Raw genomic sequence first — 12,297 nt, 5'->3', positions numbered from 1 at the left:
TACCCTCCACATTACTATGTAATACAGATTGTGGCTTACTAATCACCATTTATTATCTTTGATAAAAAAAAACAGATGTAATGCATAATAAAGCACCCTTTATACCTTCTGCCGCACCCCAGACCATCGTATATAAAAGCTACCTTGTCTATGCTCTTTATACTTTGACCTACATCTTCCTGGGTCCCTCCCTTTACCTGCCTCTAATGATCTCATAGAACTCACACCCACTCCAGTGTTCATACTGGAAGTGAGACACAGAGACACATACACTCAAATCGGTAAGTAAAGAGAATCTAATTGATACATACAAAAACAGATATTGCATGGATATAGCTGCACAGTTAAGGTTTACAAGACACACAGGAATTACAGATACATATGACATATGTATCCTTGCTGCTATATTTCAGTATAAGGGAAATATTATTGGAACTATTATTCCTGTGTGAGAAAGCACATACCATGGAGGATTTCAACTGTATTCTATTTAATAATTAACAGTGTACTCTTTAGTTCTAAAATTACCTTGTTGAATTTCTTAATTTACCTTCAGTACAAGATCTAGCAGCAGTTTATGAACTTATTTTCTTTAATTGTTTCAGAATTAATTGGAAAAATGTAATTTATAAACAGTAAAAGTAAAACGCAAACATTTCATATAGATAAAAGCTACAGTATTTCAGTTGATATCAAGCACTTGTCTCAACATTGCAGTGTGCATGTGAAGCCTAGAAACTATGAAAGCACACATCCCAGATCGTAATGCATGTATGTATATGTACGTGTGTGCATGCACGCTGTAATGAAGACTGAATTCTGACATTTCTCAGATCTTGTCTGGTTTGGCTACTTACAGTAGGTGTGTGACCAAAGGAAACTAGTCTCAAGTAGCAAGATTGTCTTGTTGTATGTTATAATAAGCAAGGTCCTCTTATACTTTGTTTTATTGATGTTTTTAGCACTATAGAAATGTGAAATAGTATAGTGTGAATATTATTAGACATAGGAGCTAAACAGGCACCGTCATCCACCCCGGTTCAGTACCATTTCCCGACATTCAAAATACCGACAAGCATTGGCAGACAGTACAACTACTGACGTGTTCAAAATGCCAACATTCATTATACGACATCATCAAAATGCCGACACGGTCAGAATGCTGACATTTTAAAATGTCAACATGTAAAAAAGTTTGTATATTTGGGGTGTTTATGTTGACATAGGTTGACATGGACACTATAAGTGTACTGCGTCCTTTTACATGGCTTGTTGCCCACTTGGATCGTGGAACAAGTCAGTTTCTAAGAACAAAATCAGAACCAAATGTCAACATTTTAGATAGTGGCATTTTGACTGTTGACATTTTGACCATGTTGGCAATTTCAACATTTTTTTGACTGTCTGCCAATGGTTGTTGGTATTTTGGTACTTGTTTCCTAGCACGGCCACACCGTTTTGCATCAGGGTGGTCGTGTCGGAAAAATCGCGTCGGTCGCACCGCATGCGACCAAATCGCATGCGATGCGACCGACGCGATCGACCCGATTTTTACATTGAATCAAATGTGAATAGGGTCCCTGGGACCCTATTTTACATTGGATTCAATGTAAAATATTCCCCAGACCCCCAATTTTACCCCCTCAACGCCACCACCCCACGATTGATGCCAACCCGAAGCGTGGCGCGACGAGGGGACGAGTATAACTTCACAGGTATACGCGTCCGCTCGCCACGCTTCGGGCTCAGTGGCTCGCTGCGCTTGCCACACTTTATATTCTCAACTCCACGCCGACGTGGATAGTAGGGGTATGAAAAGGTCGGAGGACGCGCACCGCCGCCCCACACGGGCTCGCTGCGCTCGCCACGCTTCGGGTTGGCATCAATCGTGGGGTGGCGACGGGGCCATATACAATGTGAAATGGGTCATATTGGCCCATTTCACATTGTTTCCTATGTGAGATGGACTTAATCAAGTCCATCTCATCTTGTGCCATTATAATGGCACAAGACCGACGCGATGCTCCCGATTTCAATGTTAAAAAATATTTTAACATTGAAGCCTATGGCAAAATCGCGGGCACCGCGTCGGTCGCGTCGGGGGCCATGTTAATGGCCGCGACCGACGCGATGCCCCCGATTTTGCCTTTGACGGTAAAATGGACCTGATTTCAAAGTAAATCGGGTCCATCGTGGGCATCGTGTACCTTAACTTTAAGGTACACGATGCCCGCGATTGTGGCCGTTCTAGGAAACAAGTACCGGTATTCTGACTGTCGGTTAATTGAATACCTCTCATAAACCCTAGAAAAGACTAGATGTGAACACTAAAACAGCACAAACTTTCTACGACAGAACAGACTGATATTATTAATCTAAAAGAGAGAGTTGATGGAATGAAATCCTGTCTCTGAATAATCTCCTGGCTGTATTTATGCTTAAATGTTGTATATTTGGCAACTCAGTTAGAAAAATGCAAACAACAGATGAGTAAATTCTTAATTAAAGGGTTTTTGTGCCAAATCAAGGCAACAGTACTGTGAGTAGCTGACAAACATGTTTATACTGACAATATTTTATACATCCTGAATGGAAATGCACATCAGTGATGTTCACAAGCAACTGGAGGCTCTTTTTGATGTTTGCACTGTACTGTAAATCAATAGTTATGTCAAATAATCCCAAATAGTGGATCCAGATCTTATCCTCTTCTTTAACTCTCCTGTTTATAGGATGATTTATGTGGAAGAACCAAAACAATGCCAACTGTTCTAAGATCTCTGGGGACTCCACTATGAACTATTTATGTTGTGCAGTTTTTGTATTATGAATAAATATTTTGGGGTATATTTAACACAATCCACATCTCAGACGCAGAGGGGATGGTATAAATTAGTCCAAATTCACGATGCAATAATTGATTACATTGCAAGATGTATCAGTTATCGCATGCAGGGTCAGAGCTTTTGGGACAGCTCTGTCCCTGTGAATCCTCTTACTGCGCTTCTCAGGGTATTTTTTTTATTTTTTGGGGTGAAAAATACCCAAACTTGTGACTTTACCTGCAGCCATGACTGGTGATCCCAATAGGGCTGCCAGTCTTCTGATCCTGTGCTCTGCTGTGGCACCCAGTGCTGCATCACTTTACTGCATCTGGGGTCACAGCAGGAGTACAGCAATCAGGTGACCAGCTGCCTTCACTGGATTACTGGTTCCTGGTACAGGTAGTACTTTTCTTTTTTTGTGCAGTGTTCAACTTCAGACACACATGGGCAATCACCTGGGCTGGATCTGAGCTCAGCAGCCATAGAAGGCTGTGCATGAGTCCTGGAACTAAAGGGAAGCCCTATTAATGGTATTATCACAGGGCTCCCTGCGGTAATTTTTTACATTTTAATTTTAGTAAATTCGGGCAGATCGCATTTCCCATTACAAGTATGGGAAATACCTTTTCACATTATTTTAGTAAAAATGTAAAATATGCATGCTTGTAAAATGCTTCAAGTGCAGATTTAAATTGCTGATGCAGACTGCTGGAATAAGCAAGGATATTCAAACATACATAAGACATACTTGCCGACTTTGGCATACTCCTTTCCGGGAGAAGCCCGGAGAGGAGTGAAAGGGGGCGGGTAGAGGCTTCGTTTTGGGGGTGGGGCACGGGTGATGTCATCAAGCCCCGCCCCCATGACGGGCTGAAGCCTCAATTTGCGGGTTCGTGGGTGGGGGGAGGGGCTAAAAATGCCGCGAAATGCCGCGAATTGCATCATTTAGGCCCGCCGCGGACCCGCGAAATTCATAGTTTTTAGACCGCGGGGAGAGGGGGAGCCGGGGCTGTAGGGAAATGCGGGAGACTTGCCCCCCTTCCCGGGGGACCCGATTTGCGGGACCCTCCCGGCCATTCCGGGAGGGTAGGCAAGTATGACATAAGAAGAGTGTTTGGAAACCTTAACTGCAAGAGACTCAAAGTGCAAGTGTTTTAAACCCAGCCTGTACCATGGCAGTTAGGAGCTGGTTGGCTGGTGCATTATCACTTTCCACTTTAATCACTTTTCAAAGCTTGGTGCATCTGGCTATAAGTGAGGAGATTGTTGTCCTTGTTATCCATAGGTAAAATACAAAGCAGAAGGTATATAATGCTTGTGTATGTAGATCCACATTCTATTGTTCTATATGGTCTATAAAAGAATTCTGTTTCGGTGTGTCATTACACAGATGGAAAGCATGTGACTGGATACCAGAGCTTACACCACCCATTGTACTTTTTATCCCTACTGCTTTCATTACCTGAAAGATGACACCTCTGCTCTTCAATACTTCATTATCTGGAAACACTGTGTAAATAAATAGCCTCAAATCATTTTAATACAGTTATTCTCTAAGAAATAACTAGCGGCACTTCCAAAATGTAATATGGTATATGTTAACCCTTTGAGTGCCAAGTGAATTTGTCAAAATAGGTGTGAAAATTGTCAAGCAAACATTTACCTATTATGTTTACCTTTTTATATAGGAAATATGATCTTTTACACAATATAAATTTATATGATAAATGTGAGCGACGCTGGCATTTATAGCCGAAATTTTGCACATCTCTCACAGAGATGTTGGGACCGAAAGGGTTAAGAATGGTGCTCCAAATAATAGAATAAATACCAACTCACACTCTGGATATTACAACCCATAGAACTTGTGTCTTCATATATACTTACTGTTGTTATAGAAAGCTTCTGATGTCATTTTGGAGCACAATGTTTAACTGCTGAAGAAACATAAAATGACACCCACCATCCTTTGTCAATAAGGGGCCTATTAAGGTTCTTATTATTTATACAATGATGTAGAATCTGCAGTTTCTGCATGATTTTAAAAAGTGTTGCTACAGTATGCAGTCTACTGGGGGGGGGGGGGGGGGAGAGACTCCTGGATGTAACAGATTAGGCAGGTATGAAGCCTATTGAGGCTTGAGATAGATGATAGAACTTCTGATCCCTCTCCCACAGAGTGAACTCATACTGTGTGCATTTAAAAGGTGTCAGACTCTCTTGGACTCCTCCAAAAGGAACTTGCATGGACAGCAGGTATTGCTACTGATGTCACTGTTGTTGGCATACCTTCCCACTGTCCTGATTACAACAGGACAGATAATTGGACACTGTTCTACCCGCAGGCCAGCAGGTTTTGGGAGCCAGTGACCACGCTGCTCTGCTCTGCAAAGCAGCTGGTGATCACTGAATAAATGCCGTATCCATGCGCATGGCATCTATTGGGAGCTGCTCAGCTGCTGGGGGAGCAAACCCCCCCCCCCCCCCCCCCCCCCACAAAAAAGAAAATGAAAATGGGGCTCATAGTGCTTGGCCCTGCCCCACTCCTTTTTCAGTACATGGCTGTGCCTATGGAGCAGCAAGTTCCACTTGCTGGGCTAGAAAAGTTGGAAGGTATGGTCTTGGTTAAGTTTAGTATATGACAATGGTATTTTCATTAGAAATTAAAATATCCATGTTGTTAATAATCGCAAGAGTGCAGTGATTATTCATACATACAGTAGGCCACTAACTTATCTTAAAATCTCTATGTACTGAGGATCATATGTGTATACAACTGCAGTACTGCTGTCGTGTCACGTTTCTGTACATGTAGTTCATTTTTATTATTATTTTAAGTTAATACTTGTGTTTAATATAGTCTAAATAACTGTTCAACCTTAATAGGGTGGTAAGCTACTTGAGAAAAATTAAACCTCCAGAAGACCTACTAAAAATAAAACATCTGGTAGCTTCTCAAGTGGTTTGCACAGGGCCGGTGTAAGGCTCCTCAGCACCCTAGGCAAAACTTCAACCTACTGCCGCCATATCCCCCCCCCCCCCCCATACTGCCACCAATAACCATTTTCCAACCCCTTAATGCACACTTGTCTAACATTCTGGAATGGTAGAGAGCCTCCCAAAATTGAGTGATCCTCCTTGACCCCCAGATAGGTGGGAAAGACCCCTAGAACCCTCCCCTTTGCCACCTACAACAGAGTACAGGAAGAGAGGGCAGCAAAAAAGGGAAGTATGCCTCAAGATAAAGTATGGAGGTGAGTTTGTAGAGGTTCCACAGCATTAAGTACAACAGGGATCCTCACAGACATCCTTGATTTTTTGATAGGCAGACTTGGTGGCGCCCCCTACATCCCGGCGCCCTAGGCAGCTGCCTAGTGGTAGAGCCGGCCCTGGGTTTGCATACCTATCTGGCTGACTTCCAGCCCTTGGCTCAACACAACTGCCTGAAGCATGAAGGCTCTTCTGTGTATCCCCTCTCCATTCCACAGTGACTCCCGATTACTTTCATTTTGTGAGTGTCAAATGTGCTGCTGTATCCTGCCAGTGGTGTGCATCTTCATGGGTCTTCAACACAGCCTCCTGACTGCTCAGGGATACTGGATCCCACTGCAGCTTCTCGGTACTGGCTTCCTGCCCTATGGTGGCTCCTGGAATCATGCCCTGATTAGAGGCACTTTGTCAGAGGCCACATCCTTCTAGTTCACTCAGGAGTTCTGAAGCTAGGTGAGCTACCCAAATTATGACAGGATATGGCCGCTAGATCAACAGAATGAACTCAAACCACTAAAGGTCAAAAGGGGTTAGGTCGACAGGGTCGTAAGGGCAACTCAATCTTTAGGTTGACAATGGTAAGGACGACAGTCAAAAGGTTGACATGAGTTTTTCACATAAAAAAAGGCGGTATTTCATACCCTACCACCCACTAGGGCATGGCGGGAGAACATATTAGTGTGTCAAACACCGCGAGGCACCGCAAAGCATTTTGATCACAGTGGTACATTGATGCTGTGTCCATGTCATATTATTTCGGCCTTCGAGACAAAAAAATATGAGTCCACCGCAGCCACCAGCAGGATCCCCCGGCCGTGTCACTCAGCTGCAACACATGCTGGCATCAACCACGGCCCCTGGCAATGAATAACCACCAGAGGAGTCCACCGTGCACCAGCAGGATCCCCTGGCCATACCACCAGGATCCCCTGGCCGCGACACACGCGAACTTCCGGCCTGCAGACCCCAGCCTCTGTGCTCCAACAAACTGCATGAGCCTGTCTGCCCCCACTTGATGCTCCAGCTCCGGGTGAACCCAGCGGCGGCGGCCCCCAAGGGAGGAGGTACCACTACACTGTCAGGGACAGCCCAGAGAGGGCCCAATTCTGGCCCTTGGCCTCACTGACTCTCCCCCCCTTGCCACCACCCACTACCCATGCTGGCCTGTTGAGCGCCTCCACTGCTGCCCTGTGAGCAGCAACGTAAAGATGGCACCACTGATGGCTGCCTAGGATCTGTGCCGCTAGCCAAATATATACCCCGTGTCACCCCTTTTGTGTTCCATATATGTACTGTTTTTACTGTCTACTTATCTGGCTGGTGCAATCACCAAGTGGCGCCACTGAATGGCTGCCTGGGTGCTGTATAGATCAGTAAATATATGCTCCCCATGTCCTTGCCCCTCATCAGGATACATCTAGTGCATATCTGTACGTGTCCTATATCTGTACTGTTTTACTTGTCTACCTATCTGGCTGGTGCAATCACCAAGTGGCGCCACTGAAATGCTGCCTGGGTGCTGTAAGCTCAGTAAATATGTCCCACATGCCCGTGTCCCTCATCAGGATATGTCTAAGTATACCAGGCCAAAAAAAGCAGATTCTGATGACTCATACCCATTATGACTGTGAGCTACCGGTAGCTCCCAAGCTAGAGGTTGCTCACAGTCACAATCGGTATGGGTCATAGGGTAGACAGTATGAAGGTCAATATACATTAGATCGACAGTATGAAGGATGACAGGGCATAGGACGACACATAAAATAGGTCCACAAGCCTAAGGTAGACACAGGCATTAGGTCGACATTCAAAAAAAGGTAGACAAGTTTTTCATATTGTTTTTGTCCCAATTGTCGACGTAACCGTATCAGTGTACCACGTACCCTCACATGGCTCACTGCGCTCAGCTCACTAAATTCGGCACTCACAACATTTTCAGCACCAATTTTCTAGCAAAATTTCTTGTCTTTTGAAAAACATTATATGTACACATTGTGATGTTATTTATTTCTTCTAGACATAATACCAGCCATAAGCAAATTTATAAAAGTACAAGCGTATCTTTAATGACTCTTTGCAGGTTGAAGAACATTTTTCTCATTTAGATCTAAAAGTACAAGTTCAGTTTTTCCACATAGACTGAACTATACCTGAGAACTAGGGCCAGTAAATCATGTGGCTGCACCTGCATGAAGGTTGTGTTGATGTTCATAATGTGGGGTTTAGTTTATCTAGTTCAGGGCTGGGAAAAGTACAGTTGCCATGGTGACAAAAAAATCTTTCTGATGAATGGAGCATGTTCCTTTTCCCCACACTAGAGTCTACCTAGCTTCCCCCAGATGCTGTATTTTTTATTATTATTATTATTATTATTATTATTATGTGTGTTATTATTAACATGAATTGATCAAATGCCAACATAATAAGCAGTGCTTTATAAGTAATCAGAACTTATTCCTGACATAAAGAGCTCCTAGTCACTTTGTTGTAATACATAATTCTGGTGCTCATTGTGTTAGGCACAGCTGTTATATTACCATGATGGCAAAATGTTGTTATATTGTTTGAGAGAACAAGGCTCATTTGTGAAATACTAGTAAGCCCGCTGAAAGCAAAGGCTTCGAAAGCTAGTCTGCTACCTTCTGTGTTTGTGCATGTGTGAGAAAGAGAAAGTGTTTCTGAGACTCATGGACACTACACATATACAGAATATACATACCCTCCAACATGACCCATTCCATTAGGTACAAAATGCTCTGTTCCTGGACTTCCCTGCCAGTGGCAGTTACAGATGTGAGCCTGCAGCACAGTCCAATATTCAAAAAGGGGAGCCACACCAGCTGCCATCCCAAACATCACTGAGAGTTGATGTGACCCCCCCCCCCCCTCTTTGAATATTGGACTGTGCTGTAGGCTCACATCTGTAACTGTCACTGGCAGGGAAGTCCAGGAACAGAGCATTTTGTACCTAATGGGATGGGTCATGTTGGAGGGTATGAATATACAGTGGGGCAAAAAAGTATTTGGACAGCCACTGATTGTGAAATTTGACCCAATTAAAAAGATGAGAGAGGTCTGTAATTTCCATTATAGGTACACTTCAACTGTGAGAGACAGAATGTGGGGGGGGGAGAAACAGGAAATCACAGTGTATGATTTTTAATCAATGTATTTGTATATTCTTGCGGGAAAAAAATTTGGACTATCAAAAAGTTAAACTCAATCCTTTGTAATATAACCTCGGTTGGTAATTACAGAGGTCAAATGTTTCCTGTAGTTCTTGACCAGGTTTGCACACACTGTAGCAGGTATATTGGCCCACTCTACCATGCAGATCTTCTCTAAATCTGTCATGTTTTGGGGCTGTCACCGGGCAGCATGGACTTTCAACTCCCTCCACAGATTTTTGATTGGTTGAGGCCTGGAGAGTGGCTAGGCCACTCTAGGACCTTGAAATACTTCTTACAGAGCCACTCCTTAGTTGCCCGGGTGGTGTGTTTGGGGTCATTGTCATGCTGGAAGACCCAGCCACGTTCCATCTTCAATGCACTTACTGAGGGAAGGAGGTTTTTAGACAAAATCTCATGATACATGGCCCCATTCATCCTCTTCTTAATACGGATCAGTCGTCCTGTCCCCTTTGCAGAAAAGCAGCCCCAAAGCATGATGTTTCCACCCCCATGCTTCATAGTGGGTATGGTGTTTTTGAGATGCCACTCATCATTCTTCTCCCTCCAAATTGGGCATTCTCAAGATCATTGATACCCCACGAGGTGAGATCTTCCATGGAGCCCCAGGTCGAGGGAGATTGTCAGTGATCTTGTATTTCTTCAATTTTTTAATAATTGCACCAACAGTTCTCTTCTCACCTAGCTGCCTGCATATTGTCGTGTAGCTCATCCCAGCCTTGTGTAGCTCTATAGTTTTGTCCCTGGTGCCCTTCGACAATTCTCTGATCTTGGCCATGGTGGACAGGTTGCAGTCTGACTGTTTGAGGGTGTGGACAGGTGTATATTATACAGATAACCAGTTCAAACAGGTGCCATTAATATAGGTAACGAGTGGAGGATAGAAGAGCTTCTTAAAGAAGAAGTAACAGGTCTGTGAGAGCCAGAAAGCTTGCTGGTTGGTAGGTGTCCAAATATTTATTTTCTTCAAGAATATACAACTAAATTGTTTAAAAATCATAAAGTATGTGATTTCCTGTCCCGTCCCGTCCCCCCCATTCTGTCTCTCACAGTTGAAGTGTACCTATGATAGAAATTACAGACCTTGCTCATCTTTTTAAGTGGGTCAACTTACAAAAATGGTGGCTGGCCAAATACTTTTTTACCCCAACGTAGACAATGAGTTGTATGTGACCAATATAATATATACTTCCCTGAATTTAAATGCTAACAATTGTTATAGGATCTTATTACATCATAAGTAAAACAAATAAATACACTGCGGCATGTACTCCACTTGTCCATTATTAAAATGCTACTGTTTTTGCCTTTTAAATAATTGCTACTTTAAAACATTGGTCAGATTTGCCGAAACCTTATCATTGCCTGTGGTATTGTTACCTTAAGCATGTAATGGTATATTGCAGGCATGTCCAAACTATGGCCCTCCAGCTGTTGTGAAACTACAAGTCCCATCGTGCCTTGCCCCAAGTTTGCTATTAGGGAATGCTAAAAATATTGCAAGGCATGCTGGGATGTGTAGTTTCACAACAGCTGGTGAGCCATAGTTTGGACATATACCATAGTCTGGTATATTGTGTTGTCATATGATGTATTGTGTACTGCACCATTGTTTAGGTGTGTATTGATCATTAGGGATCTGCTCATCATTTTAGGACAAACGCCTGAGCAGGGGAGCGATACTCCCTCCCTGACAATTCTCGCGTTAGCTGCTACTATGCTTCTTAAATCTGCAATAACTAGTTGATCTGTGCGTGGGGGAAGCTATGGCATCTGAACCCCTGTGATGGACACTGCCGGCAGCAGGGTTTGAGAAATGGGAAGAATCCAGATCTTTTCGCTTTGATAAATAGGCCCCTTTATCTAGTTGTAATGGATACAGCTGCAGTGCCACTCTCATTACTCGCTTCAGAGCAAATATGAGGTGTGGTGATGCTGAGAGGCCAAGGTGCTCAGTAGATGAGCCTCATATATTATGTTATGTTTATCATGGGGCTTCTGAAAATCCCTAAAGAATGCTCTGCAAAGGTTTACAAGCTGTATGGACCACTCCTAACAGAAAATATACCCTGCTTTTTATGAAGTATACACATGTAAGAGCTTCACACATACACTGTCATCTAGGACTAAGTAAAAACCTGACCTGGACAAGACCCCGGAACACCGGACCGGACATCAAACTCTGCATTTCAGAGCTTGTAGTGTCCGGTCCGGGGGTGTCCCGTTCGGGGTGGGTCTTGTCCATGGGGATGCCTATGGAGATTACCCGTTTGATCCGGACTGTTCCGTTTTTTGCTACATGCCTGGACCATAAAGGGAGGCTTTAAGCTCCCTCTCCTCCTCTCCTTGGACAGGCAACCCCTGGGGTTTTGTCCAGTTCCGGTTTTTACCCATACCCTGTCATCTGACAATAATATCTAGTACTGAGTGCAGCTGTTTGCATCCCACAGAGCCTTTAGAAATCTGTTGTATCTCCTCTACATCACCATACTTATGTATTGCACAGTATAATTCATTGCAGAATACAATCTATTGTATGTTGTCCCGTAATAAATTTCTGTGAAGCATTGTGTACTTAGTTTCTACATACACACATATGCACACACACACCTACACACCCCTTATAAGGAGGACTGTATTTCCTTATGTATACAGCCTTGTATAGAGGATTCTCTGCACCCTGTCAGAAAGTGGGGCTGACAACTATATAAGGGAGAATATCCTGTGTTTGGGTTTGGATCTCTGTGTCCCACAGATCTTGCATCCTCCTCAAATTCCTTTTCCTTGTATGGCTAAATCCCAGGCGGGAGGACAGGCTGGAGAGGAGTGAGTGCCTTCCCCTATTGGCTGCTCTCCTCCTTTGGTTTTAGGACCCTGGGAAGGCTAATGCAAACTTTCCCTGTGTCCTGATCGACAGAGGAGAGTTCTGAGTCGCTGTCTTACTCCTAAGCAGGTAAGGCATACTTGAATCTCCCATATTAACACTTTCTATCCTCTATCCTAAAGAACTGTCT

The 12,297-nt window shown here is 43.7% G+C and overlaps 1 protein-coding gene across 2 annotated transcripts in view; it reads left to right on the top strand.

Annotated features, from left to right (window-relative positions):
* Nucleotides 1-236: 236 nt before the first annotated feature.
* MYL9 (myosin light chain 9) overlaps nt 237-12,297 on the top strand; it is a 31,353-nt gene continuing 19,292 nt past the window's right edge. The window contains exon 1 of one of the 2 annotated variants that reach the window (XM_083147781.1): nt 237-281. The gene's annotated coding sequence lies outside the window, so the exon portion shown is untranslated. Of the gene's footprint in view, nt 282-12,100; nt 12,237-12,297 lie in introns of those variants that run through there. The other variant, XM_083147779.1, reaches the window with a different exon arrangement.

Source organism: Crinia signifera, chromosome 6 (genome assembly GCF_055691185.1).
Source record: "Crinia signifera chromosome 6, ASM5569118v1, whole genome shotgun sequence".
Taxonomy (NCBI): Eukaryota; Metazoa; Chordata; class Amphibia; order Anura; family Myobatrachidae; genus Crinia; species Crinia signifera.
This window is presented reverse-complemented; position numbering and strand designations above follow the sequence as displayed.